The sequence below is a fragment of the Lemur catta genome, chromosome 13 (assembly GCF_020740605.2).
Source record: "Lemur catta isolate mLemCat1 chromosome 13, mLemCat1.pri, whole genome shotgun sequence".
Taxonomy (NCBI): Eukaryota; Metazoa; Chordata; class Mammalia; order Primates; family Lemuridae; genus Lemur; species Lemur catta.
The window spans coordinates 64,039,019-64,055,537 of NC_059140.1; positions in this window are offsets into that span (position 1 = coordinate 64,039,019).

A 16,519-nucleotide genomic window follows, 5' to 3' on the forward strand; every position below is an offset into this window, starting at 1 on the left:
ATACCAATGTCAGACAAGGCGACTCTGAGAATATAATAAATAAGGCAATGCAAGGGCACTTCATAATTTTATCCAAGCACAGACAAAAACAAAGTCACTGTACCACCTACAAAATACCAAACACTTCATCTCTCAGCCAAAATGGGTGACTGCTATGTCTTTATCAATGACAGCTTTATTCTCTCTCTAGTCTCCACTCTGGGTAAATAAGAGTCGTTGAGATCCCCAATCCCAAAATTGTCCTGCTTTCTAATAGCATCCAATCTAGAGTGAATCCCTGCTTCCCGAGACCCTCCCTCAAATCATCCGACCAAAGCCAAAATCCTGTAAGTTCCTTCCTCTTACTGAGACACCCCTGATTCTTAAGATGTGTGTTCGCTCTCACTGCAAGAAGTAACAAACCAAACTATTTCAACTACAGGTGACTTCCTGGTTTCCTTGGCTGAAGGGTATTGACACTGTGTTTACACATTTCCATATGTGTGTGTATATAGTTATAAACATTACATGTATATTTACATAAAATCAAGGTAGCTAGAAAATTCAGGCAATTCAAGCTCCAAAGTACACTTTCGTGCCTGAACTATATGTAAAAATAAACTACTGTAATCAAGTGAATCAGATAATCAGATAATTACACATTTTGCTGCTTGGCAGCCTAAGCAATCATCATACACTTCATGTAATTTTAATAATGTAATGTCCTAGTTATTCTCACTTAATTGGCTTTTATATATGCTATTAATATTTTCTACAGTGCAGTGCTTTTGAGATTTTTTTTTCCCAAGCTATGTATTTCTCAACAAATTAATAAATTGAGAAATATCAAAATGTTGGCTATTTTTAATTTAAATATTTATTTTCAAAATTAGCATATAAAGTTGTATAAAGAATATGATTATAGCTAAATAGAATAACAAAGATAAAAGTTGGTGACTAAACTCTAACCATAATTGCCCTGGAATAATTTCTTTCTACTTTAGCATATTTTCTAAAATTGTTCAGTTAATATTTTTAACTTGATAATGTAAATACTATTAATTTGTAGTTTTGTTTTACTGTGTGCTTCCTTCTGTGTGCCTAAACAATAATACTCTGATTCTCTTTTGGTAAATTCTGATGACATTTATCTAAGAGGCTTGAGGATACACGTACATTTATAACATCAAACTAGTCCATATCTGCTGCTTTCTCAATATAAGTAAAATATTCTTCAAATGGTAATAAGAGATTGTATTAACTCATTCTAACAAACCATCTGAAAAACAGGAACTGCAATTGCTAAATATGGTTTATAGATTGCCAAAGATTAACAAATTTTTCTGGTGGTATGAGTTTCACCCAGTGTTTTGCTCAAAAGCAAAAGTAAATAGCATTGATTATTTAAAGAGGAAATGTTGCAACTTCTACAGAATAATAGTCAATTTCATGTTGACTTTTGCAATTATATTGGTCATGCAAGCATAACGTTCTTGAAAACAGTCTTCATTAATTAGTTCATTAAATAGCTCTAATCTTTGAGGATGTAATTCAATTAATAAAAGGATTATCCTTTAAAAGTGTTTATAATTTCTCTAAATGTTTAACATAAACAGGAAGCACACTTTTTATGTCTTTATTAAAACCTCTAGGCAGAGTAAATGAGTCTCTTATATTTCTGTTTGTTTGTAGACAGGGTCTTGCTCTGTTGCCTAGGCTGGAGTGCAGTGGCACAATCATAGCTCACTATAACCTTGAACTCCTGGGCTCAAGTGATCCTCCCATTTCAGTGGCCCGAGTAGCTGGGACTACAGGAGTGGGCCACCATGCCTGGCTAATTTTTTTTTTTTTTGTACAGTTGGAGTCTCACTGTGTTGTCCAGGATGGTATCAAACTTATGGCCTCAGGTGATCCTCTGGCCTTGGCCTTCCAAAGTGCTGGGATTATAGGTGTGAGCTACCATGCCAGCCCATATTTCTTACTAAGATCATACCAGAGGTGAAGAATTTATAACAAAAGCAAGCATCCTGTGTTCTGGAGTGGGGAAGAAACCAGAGAGGTTAAAAAAAGGATACAAACAATAAATCAAAAGGGATTGTCTTATACTTAAAGACTACTACATTTGTCTCATAGCTTTGGCAGTAATTGATTAAATTGTGCCTAAATCAAAGTTACAAGTCTGTAATGAAACACTTTATCACCTTCCTTGTGGATGGGAACTGTCCAGATACATTTCCATTTATTTAAAACGTAGATTAAGATTTTAAAGAGTAAGAAGTATGAGCAAACAATAGTGCAATCTTTCTGGCTTCAGAATTAAACACTAAATTAGAAATGAGCTTTACAACTGAATTTATGTTCAAATTGCTCAGACCGTAAGTATAGATTGGGATGAAGAAGGTATAAATTTGAAGATAAAAGAACAAAATAATACTGCTTTCAATTTTTCACATAATTCTAACGGTATTTAAAATAAATAACATAGGTTAAGACGATGATTAACATCTTTAGACACCACTTGCTGAGCTTTTGTGAGTTGTTTGTTTGCTTGCTTGCTATTTATATGATGTTAATCTATTTAAAGTTGCCTCCTTTTATTTCTAACATCAGATGTGTCTTCTGCAAGCCAACACACAAATGACATTGCTATGGTAACCATGTACAACTCAAAAGGGATTTTCTACCATTTTTTCCAGAAATGATTTAGTTAATAATAACCTAACTCTTCAAAAACAGAAATTATTATACTTCATACATGCTCTTTATAAAGATGTCCGGATCAAGCTGTCTGTTTTGAAGTAAATACACAAAGGCATTGTTTACTTCATTATGTGCAAGTAACAACCTCTCTTTCTGACTATAATATGTTGGAAATTTTTAGGCAGGAAATACATGAGATATCCCAAGTACATAAACCTCCTGCCTCAGCAGCAGAGCCGACTCCACAGTTTAGTTTATTTGCTAACCTGGGTGACTCCAGGGAAAAAAATCAGCGGTCATTGCATTGATCCTGTTACTTTTCTTCCCTTAGTTTTATGTTGTAAACCAACCAACCCCAAGATATATTTTCTGACCTTTTTACTATTTCATTTTCCATGTTGGATAAATAAGTTCAGCAGAAGCATGTGTTTTGATGGTTTTGCCTACATTAGCTGTATTGAGACTATAAATTGTTAACAGAGGCTTATTTTTTTAAACTTTCAGTTTCACTCCTCTGGGATGGATTCCTAGAAGTTAGCAGAAGCTCTTGCTCTAATATCTTGTAAAGCTAAGTGAACATGGGCTCTATAAGGAGGAAATGTAGAATAGAATAGCACTTCAAAGAAGAGTTAGAAGGGTTTGATAAAAGACAGGAAATAGCCTAAGAATGCAAATGAACCTCCTGTAAATTTGTATTTGCTGCTTGGCCAGCGCCCCCCACTCCCCACTCTCTCTCATGACTGGGTCAATCCGAATTAATTCAACAGTATTTATTGACACCTACTCTGTGTGAGACACTGTTCTTGCTGCTGGAGTTAGATCAGTAAACAAAACAGAAAAATATCTGCCTTCTTGGAGTTTACATCAAGTGAAGGGAGACAGATAAGCAATACATATAATAAATCCTAGAGTCTGACAGAAGGAGGCTAGAGCTATAGAGGAAAGAAATACAGCAGAAAAAGGGGGTTCATGAGTATGAGGATGGTTGTGATTTTAAACAAAGTGGTTAGGGTGGGCCTCATAAACAAGGTAACATTTGGGGGGGGCTGTAAAAAAATAAAATAAAAAGAAGAAGGTCACATCTGTGCAAAGACTTGGAGGAAGAAAGGGAGTTAGGCATGTGAATACCTGAGGGAAGGGTGTTCCAGGCAGAGGGAACAGCCAGTGCAAAGGCTCTGCAGCTGCAGTTTACATGGCGTGTTCAAGGACACAAGGGAGGCTGTGGAATGAGCAAGAGGAAAAGGCAGTAGGAGGTAAGGTTCGAGAAATGAGGACCTTCCTTGCATGCCATTGGTGGGGATAAAATGCGATTCCCCCAAAGGGCTGGCCAAGAAGAGGTAAGAAAGCCGAAGAGTATATAAGAAAACAACTTTCATCATCATGCTGCCAAGGGGAAAAGTTAGAGCGACTTCAGTTACAATGAAAAACCTGACAGAAGCACAGTGTTTCTCTAAGTATTTTCCCTGTAATCCACAGTCAGAAATAGATTTTATGGCATGACTTAGCAGCCACACAAAGACACATACATAATTAAAACAAAGGTTTCACACATCAATACCTATACACATTGTGTTCAATGTACACTAATGTTTTTGGTGCCATTCTAATCTATTAGGTTTCTTTTCTTTATTCAGCACTAATAAAATTAATTGAATTGATTTTACAATGGTTTATGATCTGCAGTTGAAAAAGCATTGCTATAGGCAATGTGATCGCTTTGGGTATACCCTAACACATGGATAACATAATCACATCATTGTCAACTCTGAGCACACTTTGGCTAACATCCACATCAGGGCTAGTAATTTTAAACAGGGAACCACCATTAGCTCATTAATCAAAATCCAATGTATATATAAGATATTCTGCTTTCATGACAGCTGTCATTAAATAAAAATATTGTGTGGGCTGGGTCACCACTAGGAAATGTAAAGCATGTGAAATTCGGGTACATCATTTCTGACAGGCAGCCAATATTTATGGTAGTTGGCTAAAGAGATTTTACTTCAAATAAACATATGTTTAATGTTTCTCTAAAAATACAGACATGACCCTAATTAGTAAATTTGCTAATAGATTTTTTGGTTCCTTATTTCCAGACCAATCTTTAGATATATTTATTTTTAGAAAACAGTGCAAATTTCAAAACTGTATCTCAAAATGTTTTGAGAGTTTCTTCAAATGTTTGAGAGCAGCATGATGGTATGAGTATATAAAGCACTGGTACTTCTCCTAACTGTTAACTTGACCTTTCAAAACTCAAAGTTCATTTTCAACCAGATTACAATTTTAGATATCTTTTTTTTCTGCTGCAAAAAGTTCTTAGATTTACCGTTGGATGAATTCAAGTTTTATAATACAGTCGTGCACCCAATAATGATGTTTTAGTCAACAATGGGCTGCCTATATGATGGTGATTCCATAAGATTCTAATACAGTATTGTTACTGTACTTTTCCTGTGTTTAGATATATTTAGATACATAAACACTTACCGTTGCATTACAATTGCCCACAGTGTTCAGTACAGTTATATGCTGTATGGGTGTGTAGCCTAGGAGCAATGGGCTATACCACCACATGGCCTAAGTGTGTAGTAGGCTCTACCATCTAGGTTTGTGTAAGCACACTCTATGATGTCCCCGTAATGACAAAAATCTCCTAATGGTGCATTTTTCAAAATGTATCCGTGTCATTAAGCGACACATGATTGTACATCCATTTTGCCAACTTAGAGAAATCTTAAAAACATATTCTTACATGTAAGTAAATTCTAGATATATATACTGTGGTATTATTTACATAAAAATATGAACACTTTAAAATGATGCATATTATGTACAATATACATATATATTCCATAACATATACAAGTATATAATACATATATATAATTTTAAAACTTGCTGGGAAGAATATGCACCTGGCTTCTGAATAGCCATTGCCCTTCAGAGGGAGAACAGGCAATGGTACAAAGGTAGCAACGTCTATTTCTATAACATTTTAATTTTTAAATAAATTATTTAAAGCAAATGTGACAAAATTTCTCTGTACTTTTATATGTTTGAAGATGTAAAGGGCTTGCCTCTTTATAATCAGTACTGGAGATGGCCATTTATTTTAAAACTGAGACCAGATATAAAACACAACACCATGTCCTTAACTTGTAAAGGAAAGAAGCTGATAAATACCTTTGTTTAAAACAGTGATGTGGTGTGGACACGGTTTTCAGCAAAGAAAGTCCTAGTTCCTGTTTTCACTTAGGGTTGTGATAAAGGGAACAGACTTGAGTCGCAGCCGAAGATTTAGATTAGATATTAGAAATAACTTCATATCTCTGCAAGACACTCAAGATAGCATGGGGATTTTGAGAACAGGAACTTTGCTGTAACAGCTTGGGACCTATCCTCTGTAGAACTAGGATTATCAGTGTCATAAATGTCCTTTTAAAGTTTGAGGTTCTCTCTGCCAACGCTAGGTAGGAAGATCTTAACTGAGCTCCTCGGAATCTACAGCAAGGCAGAAAGAATGCCGTGGAAAAGAACAAGAAAGCGTGGTGCTCAGCCTTCAAGGGCCTGTTCTAACATGAGAAATGACGATGCCTCAGCAGGCCTAGCGGCAACAGGGGCTCTGGGGAGAGGAGGGACGCGGGGGAGGGAACTGTTTCACTTACACTCCAGTTATTTCTATCCACCCATCAATAAGCACTTGTAGAGGAGCTTTCAAATTCCATATTGAGCAAGATGCTCTGTAGAATGAATATAACAAAGAAAAACATCATTGCTTATTCTTAAAAAGTTTCCAATCAAATCTGAAGAGATAGATCCACACATAGGAAATAATGAGAAAAACATAACACAGCAATCAGCAGCATAGTCGTGACAGTGCTACTGAAGATAAGCAAACTCAGTAAAGGGCTGGGCCCCTCGGGAGGAACGAGGCACGCGTGACGAGCCTTGTGGGATGGACTGAACTTGAGCAGTCACAGAAGAGTAGAGAGGGCATTTCAGATGAGGGCTGACTGCGGCTAAAGGCTGAGGGAGGAATATTCATGAATATCACAGCATGTTATTAAGTGGAGGCTTCTGGCTATAGTGCAGATGTTTCAGAGAGCGCGGCGCGGGGGGGTGATGAAGGGACATGGTTGAAGGAATGGTGGTGTGTGGTCACAGAACGCTTTGAAACTTAGCCAGAAAATTCGAGACTTGAGGATGGAGGGGAAAAGAAGCAAGTGTGTGTTCTTGACTAGGTCAGGGACATGTTGAAAATAATGTTTCAAAGATTTCTTTGGCAGCAATTTGCATAATTAAGCATTCCATATGGATTCAGTATAAAATAAAAGGTCAGCATGCCTTTTCTGCTTTTTTTTTTAATCAAAATATTGGGATTTTTTTTTTAGTTAATTATTTACTTGATGATTTTAGAACACACGTAAGAAAAGAAACCTAAATATAATTGGATAATCTCATTGTCAATCAACCTACTTATGTTAAACCTTAGCTCGGAGCTTTGAACCCTTTCCCAGTGGTTTGTTCTTTATATTTTTACTCCATCTAAGCACCATAAGCTATTTATTTCTCAGAAAATATCAACAACAGTAACAATAGCTAATATGGCAAATATAAAAAACTCAGACTTCTTAACTATAAAATCTTAACAGTTTTACTTCAAATCCCCAATATAGTGCTTACATAATGCTCATGTGACATCAGAAAAGGGTGTCAGAGTTGCGTTTGCAGCCTCAGTGTACCAGGGCAGCAGGCCAAGCACGGAACTGAGAGCCAGAGCCTCAGCCTATCCTGTCTCTAGCTCCAGCCCACAGCTTTCCTTCGTCAAGTCATTTCCCCACCCTAGGTTTCATCTAAAGAGAGGAAGATTACCCAGGATAAACTAAAAGAAGAAATTTTCAGCTTAAATTTTATATCAAACTACATTTACTCATGTAGCAGAGATTCCAGCTTGAGCCCAGCCTGACACTGTAGGGCATAACAGGGCCTATGTGGCAGCGGGTAGGAAAAGTCTCGTTGTGCGATGATAGAATTCTCGTGAGAAAATAGCCCACTAAGAGAGTTGAGCTCACACACTTTGGTCAATCACAGTTCTCTAGAACTGGAGAAAGAAAACAATATTGAACAATATTGAGTATATTGTCTACTATTTAGAGCCTCTTCTGGCCCAGCCCCTGTGGACTAGTGGTTGAATTCTAGGAAAAATTCAGACACTGGAGTGCAAATTATTCATGAAATCTCTTAAATTAGTTGAGTAGCAATAAGAACATCCATCTGTATAACTGGATTCCAAAGGAAGAGCAGCATTAGCTTCATTCTAAGTCTGGTTCTCCTTGTGCTGCAATACGGCTGCCAATGGCAATGGGGAATACATTAAAGCATGAAGTATAAATCCTTCTTTTTATTCTGCCTATATCATCTCAGATTATTACCCACCCCTGGCCTAATCTCAGTGCACGGGGGATGGCCATCAGCTTGACCCAATCAGGTTTTAATCCAGGTGATCCCAATGGGGTCAATTTCCTCTGAGATGTGTGGAAAAGAGGTAGTTTCCTGAAAACTACTTTGGTTCTTTAAGGTATTAATAAATATTTTGCAGACAATGGACACATTCTACTACTTTGAAAAGTGTCTGAGCTTGTGGGAAAAGGGAGAATCTTCTAGTTAATGAAAATAACTTACCTTGAAGGCACCAGAGCACTGGGTTGTTGACAAGCACGGGGTCTACAAGAGTCCTGTAAGAGTTAAGTGAAGCTTGATAATTCTGTTGGCTTCTATTCTTTAGTGCGAATTGGGTTTCTCCCTCACTGCTGTTGACCTGGGCTATAACCACATGTTCCACGCAGCTGGAAGGAAGCTGCCTAAGAAAATCCATCAAACACACGTGAGGCTCGGAGACTACAGCAAATCTACAGGTGATGAACCTGCTGGCCAGAATTTGGGATGAGAGAAAATTCGAGAAATATATTCGGACAGACCTCTAGAGATTTGGCTAAGAACAGCAGACATTTTTTTTCAAAGGCTTTTTCCTTGATTCATGATATAATTATACTTTAAATCATGGATCTAACCTATTTTTTTTGATAGATGGGTTTGAACTGCAGAAATTCTAGTTCAACTTTTACCTCAGCTGATGGCATCATTTTAATGTTAATGCTGGTTGATATATGTCTCCTTTCTTCAGCTGCGAGACTTCATTGAGCTGATTAGAGGAGCTGTACCATCTGTAAAATCCCTACCTCTCTCAATGCACCTACTTTGCATGTAAACAGGCAGCTTGGCTGTGGCCTAACTGAATTTCTATGCCCATAAGTGTGGTTTCCTGAAAAAGAAAATGAAACCCTGTCTCCATGTCATTATGGGTCTAACATGCATGCTGTTTTTTTTTTTTCTTTAAACTGTGCCTCTGACTCACATGGAACAGCCCCATTTCTACTCCAAGGGAAAAAAAAAAAAGTTAAATTTATGTTACATGCCTGTAAGGCATTTTAAAGTTAATCGGGCCCTTTGGGTCTAATTTAATTTGTGTAAGATTGCTGTTGATGATTAGAATAGCTATTTAAGATTTTTGTTAACAGTCTGTTACGTGGACTTAATGGAAGCCCTCCAAAAGCAGTCTGTTCACTTTCCCCTGTCAAATTCAGGTTACAGAGCCTTCACAGATGTTGTGAGTAGACATCAATATGAAAAGGGGATAGAACCCAAATTAAAATCAGAAGTGTACTCAAACTGCCAGTGTTGAGCTTTGGTTAAAAACATCTGTCACATAAAAGCAAACATTCAGAGCCATTGCGTCTTGTAACGATTGTCTTTATTTTTCATATCTTTGGCATTTTCATCATTTTACGTTCCTGCTCTCTTTGGAATTTTTCTTACAGATGACTGCTTTTTTAACATCACTGATTTCTCTACACTAACGCCACTTTTAAGGCTTTGGTACCAACACTATAAAGTGACAGAATCCTAAGCAGAGCTGGAATTCTGACGGTCTCATCGAATCTGACAGGTTAGCTGACCGTTGCAGAGCACTTTAATGAAGTGAATGCATTGAACTCATACCGGCCAATATTAGATCAAACTTGGTCCTCAATTCCTCCTACAAGGTTGTTTTTCATTGTTTCAAAATTTACAGCCACCATCCTTATTTTATAGACATCAATGACCACGAGAAGCCCTTTAGACACCAGGTCTCCCTGTGGTATAATCAGAGAGATTTTAGGATGCTCTTGAATCATCCTTTTGTTATTTGTTATAAATCATACACTTTGTTCAGATTTAAGATTTTATTTCTCTCATTACTTTGCTTTCAATTGTATTCCTTTATTCTTTTTTCATTTTCAGTTTTCCAGGTCTTGTGTTTCAAAACCACAGCCCTTCTCCTTCCTCTTTTCTCTTTTTGCTTTTCTCTTCCTTGTTGACTTCTATCTTCCTTGATTTCCTTTCTCCTCTTTCACTCTGTTTCTTGTGCAGAGTGAGCAATTTCTCTGAAAGCATGGTAAGTGTCCTGTGGGCTTCAGCTAAGGCTCTAACACCAAAGGCAAAATCAAGGAAGTAAATGGGCACCACCTCCTGGCGCCATGTTCCACCGCCCAGGGAGCACCACCTGCTTCTCACGTGGCTGCAGGGTGGGGCTGTGCGTGGCAGCACAGACACTAAAAGATTGTAGGCAAATATTTTGAAGATAATTGTTTTAAAGTTCATTTATTCATATAAGTGGAACATAAGCCTATTCCTCAAATTAGAAAATAAATCTCTAATTTTATGCTCTTTTATGTAATGAGTATTTGACGTTAAGAAATGGAATTTAACAAAACTACTAGAAAAGGTTGTGAGTCATCCCACCCCAATCGACTCTCTTTCTGATCACTGCAGGGGTCCCCACGATCTCTTGCCTATATGCTGCCATTTGTACCATGTATGAGATTATATCAGCGTCTACATCCTCTTTGTTCAAAACAAAATCTTTTTGCTGAGAAAATGTTCAATATCATGAATGCTGAGTGAGACTCAAATATAAAGGCCCTGCAATCACGTTTCCCCCCATTACTAATTATATAGTTTTAAAGTTTTGTCAAACCTTTGTATTTACCCTTAAATATATTTTTAAAGAATTTTTAAACTGAGCTTTTGTTTCTACACCCCAACAATAATGATAAAAACACCCTCACCTCCCCCATTTCCATGTCTACCACTTTTTTGATATTATTTATAGAAAATATGAGATCACTGAAATTTTTTGATATTCTTTATAAAAATATGAGATCACTGAAAGATCTGGCAGCTTTTTCCCATTTACTTAGACTGTGAAGATCTAATTTGGTTGTTGGCACCCTTCATAAAGCTAGATCTACCCTCCCATGTGGAGCTTTTCCAGCTATGACTCCTGTTTTAAGAGCTATATTCACTTCTCTGTTGCAGACCTATGTTATCTCTGCCTTAGTGCATAGGGGGCTGATAAACGTCAACAGCTGAATCTCAGGGGGGAAAAACATTTGTAGCATTTGCCGATTTCTGAGGTGTAAATACTCCTAGCACTGCCAGTTTCAAGCTACCAACTTGACATGGCTGAACCCAAAGTTAGAAAGTAATGTGCACAATTGGCTCTTGGGGGCAGATACCAGACAGCTCAGGGATTATTAAACTGCTCAACAAGCACTTACCTGCTGTGAGCCCACTGCCTTTGATATGTACTGTGGGAGGAGAGGGTATATAAAATAGTGTTCTGGCTTAAGGGGTTTACAGGCTAGCCAGGGAGAGAGTCCCCAAGCAGAGAAAGCAGTGTGCAATAGTGATGCACAAACTCCACCGAAGGGACTCAGAACAAAGCCCTCAAGAAGGACATCTTAGTGGAGGAAGTGTCCTTAGAGGATGCTGAGGGTTTCATAACATGGGGGCAAGGGGAGAAGGCATTCCAGGCAAGGGAAGGCTTGACAGTTAGAATAGGCATGGTATATTCTTGGAAAAGACAAAACAGATTCTCAGTCACAGAGACTGCCTGATGATCCACATGGGAAGTCTTTTGTGCTATTATAGAATATTTGTTTCCCCCTTACTGGGTACTTTTATATACAGTTCTCCTTTTGATCCTTCCTATAACCGTGGGACATAGGTAGAATATTAATAGAATAGGTATTATTTTTAACCTCTCTTTATAAATAAGGAAATGTAGAGTCAGGGAAGTCAAGAGCCTTCATAGACTCCTTGAAGCCCAGGCCCAGAATGCTCTACTCCGCATCTCATTGCCTGCTGGTCTGGGTGTCTGGCCCTGAGGTCCCCCCCTGGGCAGGACTCACAGACAGTGGCTTCTCAAACTGCAGGACCCTCATGTGCATAAGCAAGATCCATTTTTCTTCATAAAGAAACTCAAGAACTGCCTCAATGACTTTATGGAAAAGAACAATATCTATTTCTCCCCTAATGTCTGTCCTGAAAAGGGCATGGTGCAGTGGAGAAGTCACTGAGCTGGGTGTCAGAAGAGCTAGATTGAGGTTTGAGATCCAACACAGAGCTGTGTGATATTGGGCAGATGGTTAACATCTCTGGGTTTCTGTATGTTATCCAGGAACCAATGAGCTTTGCTACATGGCCTCAAAAGTTCCGTGTACCTCTTAAGGGCTGTGCTTCTAGACACATTTAAATGGTCATCTAGAACTACATTGCTGCATGGATCTCCAGAGACGCTGGTGTGGCCACCAGATCTTCAGGACAGGGCACTTGTTCCCCCATGGGGAGGTGCTGGCTTACAATAGCTTACAGCTGAAGGCCTCACTGAGAATTCCCTGCGGACAAAGGCCTTGCTCAGAGTCAAGCCCCTTTCCTGTGAGCATCAGCTGACTGTCGGCTGCAGCGGGGCGGCCAGTAGAAAGACCTGGCTTTCTTGCCTCAACTCAGGGTGACTCTAAAGGGAGATCCCAGCCTCAGAGCTCCCCACGGAATTAACTGAGGGTTCTGTTGCAACTGCATTAGGGTTCAACTTCTTCCTCTGCCAACCTTGCTTCCCTCATTCCTTACAAGTATTGATCCTGACACTGCTCACCAATAAACCGTCTATACGCTATCTCATGGTGGCAGCGTCTGTTTCCCAGGGAACCTTAGCAGTGGCTTCTACAACTTGCTTCTAACATAGATCATATTCTAAAGAGTTATCCATATCGATGTGTATCCAGAGCACTTATTCTAACTGCTACATGGTCTTCTATTCTGTGGTAAACCACACTTCATTCATCTATTCACACATCCAGTTAAGATGTTAGTCCTTTTATGCACTTACAGAAGTGGTGCAAAGAACTCCTGTGTGTATGTCCATTTCACACATGCTGGAGAGATTCCCTGAGGTCTGTACTTAGAAGTGGAAAACCTAGGTTGTGGGTTATGTGTGCCATTGACTTTATTAAGTAGCACTAAATTGTTTTCCAAAGTGATTATAACAATTTACTCCCTAACCAGTGATTTTTAAGAGCTCGCCTTCTCCCACATCCTCAACAACATTCTGTGTAGTCAGATTAAAATGTTTTCTTTGCCAGGAAAATGATTGTAAAGTGGCATCTCAATGCAGCTTTAGTTTTAATTTCTCTATTAGTGAGATTAACCACGTTTGTTTACATGGTTATTGGTTATTCAAGCTGCTTCTATAAATTGCCTATTCACATTCTTTGCCCATTTTTTTTATTTCATCATATTATGGGGGTATAAATGTTTAGGTTATGTATATTGCCCTTGCCCCCCCATCAGAGCTTGAAGCACGTCCATCCCCCAGACAGTGCGCATCGCACTCATTATGTGTGTATATACCCATCCCCTCTTCCCCGCTCCCATCTGCCCGAGGCCTGATAAATGTTATTCCTATATGTGCACTTAGGTGTTGATCAGTGAAATCAATTTGATGGTGAGTACATGTGGTGCTTATTTTTCCATTCTTGGGATACTTCACTTAGTATAATGAGTTCCAGCTCTCTCCAGGAAAATACAAGAGGTGCTATACCACCATTGTTTCTTATAGCTGAATATTACTCCATGGTATGCACATACCACATTTTATTAATCCACTCATGTATTGATGTCTTTGCCCATTTTTTAAACTGGATTTTTACTTTTTCTCCATTGATTTATTGGAATTCTTTATGTACTAATTAATAATTGTCTGCTATGTGCTATACAAATATCCTAGTTTGTACCTTGCTTTTTCACTTTATTATTTGACTGACTATGAAATAATTTTTAAAATTTTAAGATATTCAAATTTATTACTTTTTGTGGTTTGTGTGTTTGAATCTTATGTATTAATACTTTCTTACTCCAGTGTTATAAAGATATTATTCTCTATTTTCTTCCAAACTTTTCTAATGTTGCCTTTTACATTTAAGTCTTCTATCTCTCTGAATACTCAATTTTCCCAAGACTGCTAATTTGTAATGCAGCTTCTGTCATATGCCAAATGTGTGTGTGTGTGTGTGTATATATATATATATATATATATATATATATATATATATATATATACAATGTTAAGTTTCTAGACTTCTTTGGTATTCTAAAGTTTCACTATATGTTTAGTGATGGTCTTATTATTTTCATTCAAGAGTGAAGGCAAAATAGACTTTCAGAGAACTAAAGCCTGAGAGGCTGACTAGATCCTAAATGAAAGAATTATAGAAGGATGTACTTAGGGAAGAAGAAAATTGAAACCAGATGAAAGAAGGGGAATGCAAGAAATAATGGTAAGTAAGGAATTTGGCAAAGATTCAAGTAAAACAAAATAAGCATTGACTACCTAAAATAATAATCATAATAAATATTGGTTACTATAAGGGCTATTTATTTAACAGCCAATCTCTTAACTATGTCATAATAGACAATAAAGGGAAAGGTAGAGAAAAATAACAAAAAGAACAAGTAGAAGGTACATGAGTAGAGTAAGGAGAATTTTGAAAACTTTGAGTGGGTTGATATAAAATTTTGGTAATTTTATCTTATTCCAGTATGCTAATTTATGAAAAAATAACAAATTTATGCTCTTTTAAAAAACTGAGAAGTTGCAGATATTCTCAGTTTGGAATAATGTAAGTATCTTACAAATGTTAGTTTAAGCTTTAGAAAGTGAATAAAATTAATAGCCCAAGGTGAAATTACCCCAAGTGCCCATCAATGGATGAATGGATAAATATAGTATATCCTACAATGGAATAGTATTCAGCCTTAAAAAGGAAATTATGGCACATGCTGTAGCATGGAAGAATCTTGAGGACATTATGTTAAGAGAAATAAGCCAGTCCCCAAATTCAAATATTGTAGGATTCCACCTATGTGAAGTAACTAGAGTAGTCAAATTCATAGAGACAGAAAGTAGAAAGGTGGTTGCCAGGGGCGGTAGGGAGGGGGAAAAGGGAAGTTGTTATGTAATGAGTACAGAGTTTCAGTTATGCAAGATAAAAAAGTTCTGAAAATGGATGATGGTGATTGTTGCCCAACAATATGAAAGTACTTAATGCATCTAAACTGTACAGTTAAAAATAGTTAAGGTGGTCAAGCATGTTGACTCATACCTGTAATCCCAGGACTTTGGGAGGCCGAGACAGGAAGATCGCTTGAGGCCAGGAGTTTGAGACCAGCCTGAGCAACACAGTGAAGCCTTTTCTCTACAAAAAATTAAAAAAAAAATTAGTCAGCTGTGTTGGTGCACCTGTAGTCCTAGCTGCTCGGGAGGCTAAGGCGGAAGGATCACTTGAGCCTAGGAGTTGGAGGTTGCAGCGATCTATGGTGGCCACTGCACTCTAGCCCGGGCGACAGAGTGATACCCTATCTAAAAAGACAAATTTGTTAAATTTTATGCTCTGTGTATTTTAACTTTAAAAATAATAATTTTAAAAAGTGAGAAAAATTATCCTTGGATCACTTTATAATGTGTTAGTGGGTAAAAGCACCTCTGAACCTCTGAGAGGGGATTCGATTACTTTGTCAAGGCTCGGAGACACCAAGTCCCACAGCTCCACATCCAACTGGTCCTGTTCACTGGAGTCAGTTTTCCTAATTACTCCAGAATCGTGTCCCCTCTCTATTAGTACTCCAAGTCTTAGGGCAGGCCTCTTCATTTCTTAATTTGATCAACTCAATAAAATCCTAACCAGTCTCCCTTTTACCATCTGTGTTCCATACTGCAAAGCTGAGTGATCGTCCAAAAGCATGTATCTGTTAAAGGAGGTGAGGGGAGGAGGGAGAGAGAAGAAAAGAGGAAGAGATGGTGCTTTACAATGTGCAATGAGGTAGAATAGCCAAGGAGAAAATGCAGCCTGAGAAACAGTCAATGCAATGGTGTCTTTCAGGATAAAAAAGTTACTAAAGTTATGGAGGCAGAAGCCCGATGACAGGGAGAAAAAAGCAAAGAAAATAAAATGAGGTTGTCTGTTTTCCTGGAATTATCTCCCCGTTTGTCTGTCTGGCAAACACTGAGTCTGTAAAGACTAATTCAGTGACATCTTCTTCACAAAGTCTTCTTTATTATCTTCGTGCAAAGTTAAGAGCTTCCCTTTCTCTACAAGAGAGTGCCTTGTTCACACTTTTGCTATGGAATTTGTTACATTTATCTAATTATTTGTTTTCATCACTTTCTGTCCCTAGGTTCTGAGCCTTTGGGGAAAGACATTATTTGCTATTTATTTTTGTATCTCCAGTTCCCAGCATGATGTGAAAAACGAATGAGTGGTGTTGAAATTATCTATAGCTTTAAAGCGAAATTATCCTAATCAATTCTTTCCTACCCAGAGGAAACGTACTACATCAGAGTCTATTCAGAATGTATCTCCCTAACTACCCTTAGACACAGGGTTATTGTGCATTG